Source organism: Sinocyclocheilus anshuiensis, unplaced genomic scaffold, assembly GCF_001515605.1.
Source record: "Sinocyclocheilus anshuiensis isolate Anshui unplaced genomic scaffold, SAMN03320099.WGS_v1.1 scaffold1143, whole genome shotgun sequence".
Lineage (NCBI taxonomy): Eukaryota > Metazoa > Chordata > Actinopteri > Cypriniformes > Cyprinidae > Sinocyclocheilus > Sinocyclocheilus anshuiensis.
In genome coordinates, this window is record NW_015546123.1 from 390,159 (window position 1) to 394,273 (window position 4,115).

A 4,115-nucleotide genomic window follows, 5' to 3' on the forward strand; every position below is an offset into this window, starting at 1 on the left:
ACAGACAAGAGGATTTATTTTAAAATTATTAAAATGGTCTTCTTAGACATTTATAAATATATATATATATATATATACATATATATATTTTAACACTAAAAAGAGGGAAACTATTTTAAAATGTGCTGTATAACTTGTGTATTCTCTCGTGTAAAAGAAAGATGTATAAGAGGATTTGGAGGCCTTGTTCCCTCCATTGTATAGATTATAAAATGTGCTATATGTAAAAATAAGTGAAATGATATTAGGTTATTGAAATGCAAGGTCAGTGTTGTTTTTTTTCTTCTTTTTTTGCTGCTACACTTCAAATTTAAGATGATGTATCTTGAAAATATGCAGTACCCCTTTCCCCAACATAAGCCAAGATTTAACTTAATATGAAGAAGTTCTTAAACTGCAGCCAATAGGAAGCTTATCTGTATTGTTCAAAGATGTTGACTTATCTTTGATTGCACTGTACAAAACCAAGACCTATATAGATAACAGTTTCACTCAGTTAAAATTTCCTGTTTTTTTCCTTTATTTATTTTACTTTTTACCGACAACCATTGTGCCTTCTTAACTTTTAATCTTACAAAATTAATTTGTCAGTAATACAGTATAGTAATTCAGTAATACATCACTATACTGTTAAGGATCAGCATTGTCACTGATATGGACTATTAGTGTAATGTTATCATCTGTTTTATGACTTCTCATGGTTTTATACATCCTTGTCTGAAATGGTCTCTTTGCAGTACAGTTTGCAGTGAATAGCAGAAATATGGGTCTAGTGTTTCCTGTTACATTGTTCCATTATATACTCATTTGCAGTCTACATTTATATACTTGAAGGGGTGGTTAAATGACACTCCCCCCCTTCCTCTATGGTTATTTTAGCCATACATGAGTAGGCTTCAGTTTGTCACTATATATGCCCCAGCTAAAGTTTGGGAGACATCAGACAAACATGCTGTTTACCCAAATATCATTCAGAAAGGGAATTTTGCATGAATGCAAAAGGATATTTTTGTTTGCTTGTTTGTTTTCAGTTAATTTTTTTATTTTAATTTATTTATTATTATTATTATAAATTTTTGTCATCTTGTTGGCTGCTTTGCAAGTAGCAAAAGCCCTGCGCAATTGTTTACCTGGTAGTTGCCCTCTGGGCTTCTCCTACAAAGCCACTGTAGGGACAGATAAACAGCTCTGGTGCTAGTCTTCCTTGTATTCTGTCTGCAATTCAGTTCTCTTTCTTAGGTCTAATTTCAGATAAAAGCTCACTCATTCAGTATTGGTCATGTCACTGCCAGATTAAATGCAGGGAAAAAGTGTTAATGTAAGTGGCAGCTTCTCTCACTCTCCTTCTCTTTCTCTCTCTTTATTTAACAAAATACGTTTTAACGGAAACAAACCAAGTAGCTACTGTATCTGGAAAACAAAGCAACACAAAATAAGCAATCTAAAGCACATGTACAGCTTAAGGACAGAAGTGGCTTGGGCAGACAGGAGACAAGGGTAGGGGATGGGGGTCCTGCATAAGGGTTTTGTTTCAAATGTATGTCATGCCATATAAATTATTTATATAAAATTTTTATTTTTGTAGTTTGTACAGATGTTAGTCACTAGACTGAAGTTATATTTTTAAAGAGTAAATATATTATAAATATATAATTATATTATATATTGTTTCTGAGATTTTTTTTTGTTTGTTTGTTTTGGGGTGGGGGGAGTTTGGGTGAAGCGGGCTTTAAAATCTTCATATGCTGTTGGAAATAATGAAGGAAAGGGGTGGCTACGATTGTCCACCTTGTGTAGACTCTTTGCCTTTCCTCCTTCATGTAAAGATTTGAAGAGTTTCTGTTTTTGTTGTCTAAAACACTGTGACTTCAGAAAACTTTGAGGAAAAAAGAAAAGAAAAACCTTTTGTGACCATCATTTCCTTCGCCCTTTATAGGAATTCAACTAACAAAATAAAAGTAAAAAAAAAAAAAGATTGACTCTTACTGTTTTTCTTGTATGGCTACTTGTTATTTGAAACATTGTCATATTTTGATGTTGTTTGTTTACGTTATACCAAACAAATTTTGTCACTCAAAAAAGCCACACTATTTTGGGTGACTAAATACTAAAAAGATGTGAGAGGTGATAAGGTGAGGGGAGGGAAGGCAGTTTAGGCATTTCCTGTTTTATTGTTGTGACTCCCCAAGCTAGTGTCCTCAGTACAATAAGCCCACCAATAGAGATGAAAGGCGTGTGCTGTAAATTCCTCGGCTTCCCACAACACGGGCTCATCTGTCATCTACCTCAGGCCTGTCTGAATCTGATACACCTCTGGCTTTTGAAGTTACTGTCGAGGCCCCTTAGTATCAGGAAAGACAGAGAGCGGGTCAAGGGTTTTGCCTCGTGGAGTCAGAGAGCAGCGATTGAGGCCGTGAGGCACGATCTCGTTCTACATGTTAGAGGTTCAGTTTCTCAAAAGGAACGTTCTGAAAGTTGCTGCTTTGTCAAAATTGCTAATGTGAAACTACGATACCTTGCAATGCATTTACATTAGCTGTTTACATGCACTCAAATATTCTGTTAGTGATCGGATTGATGGCTCAATCATATTAAAAAGCCTTCATGTAAACACTGTAATCGATCTGATTGAGCTTGATCTGAATTAAATTGGGATGAAATGGATTGAAAAAGGGGGTGTAGACCTGAAATAATCCAATCAATAAGAAAAAAACAATGTAAATGCTTGAATCCAACCATCATCTCATTCAGATTTAAAAATACCTTGCGCCCATGTGCAGTGCAGTTATGTGTATGTTTACCTGAGCTCTTTTATAATAAGATCATTGATGATCCTAAAGATTATGTTTTCTTACATCATGAATGATAAGTTTAGGCAGCCTCTGTATATAACAGCATTTTTTAGGTGGAAAGATTTAATGTGACTTTAAACTGGATCTTCTTGCACTTAACAGGTTATAACCACCAGAGCAAAGCAGGAAAATCCTTGATGTACATGACAAGACGCAGAGCATCTTGCGACCATAAAAAAATGCAATATATATATAAACTCCTGAAAATGCACCAAATATCTTCACTGGAGGTCTGGAGCTTTCAACAGCTTCCGTTGAGAAGCACTGAGATTAGGAGAGCTGACGTAGTTTAACTACATCTTCCTGAGGAGCTCTGTGACGTACTGAACATGCACTGAGTGAGGAAACTAGAGAGAAACGAGCTGATCACAGGAGCGATAGGGCTGTCTCTCATTCATGTCTGGCTTTGGCAGCGTTATCGTGAGCTGCGGGAGCCAAACGGCACTTGGCACTGTGTAATTCAAAATGGGGGGTCTGACTCTCTCCCTCCCATTCTGCTCTATAAACTTTATCAGAGAAGACTGAGATTTAAAGACAGAGCTCTGTGTGTTGGAGCAGTTTAGAGAGAGCCGTGCTGCAGAAATGGATGGCAGCAGCTGGCACAAATTGAAAGAATCTTTTAAATAGTTTGTAATATACGGGTGAGATAACAGCTGACATCTTTAACAACAGATAGCTGCCTCTGGATGAAAACAAACGGAGCAAAGCAGTGTCTATATGGGGCAGGCAAAAAGGGGGAGGGAAAAAATTGGGTGAGAACAAAAGAAGGAACACATTATCTGCTGTGCTGCTTGGGTGGCAAGAGGATGAGCGGCCATTGTTAGTTGAATTCAATAGGGCTGATTAGTTAGAATTGTGTGCGTGTGTGTGTGTGTGTTTTACATTTATGGTGACTGGCACAGGTCTCTCTAGCAGGTGAATAAACTGAACAAAAGTGACTTTTACATTGTTCCAAAGCATTTCTATTTCAAATAATTGCTATTCATCAAGGAATCCCCCAAAAAATCAACTGTTTCCACAAAAATATTAGGCAGCACACTTTTCAACACTGATAATAATAACAAATGTTTCTTGAGCACCAAATCAGCATGTTATTAATGACTGCTCATTGCTGGAGCAATGACTACTAAAAATTCAGCTTTGCCATCACAGGAATAAATTACATTTTAAAATATATTAAAATAATTTTTTTTAAAAACACTCATTTTAATTTCACAACTTCACAATATTACTGTTTTTTTTACTGTATTTTTGATCAAATAA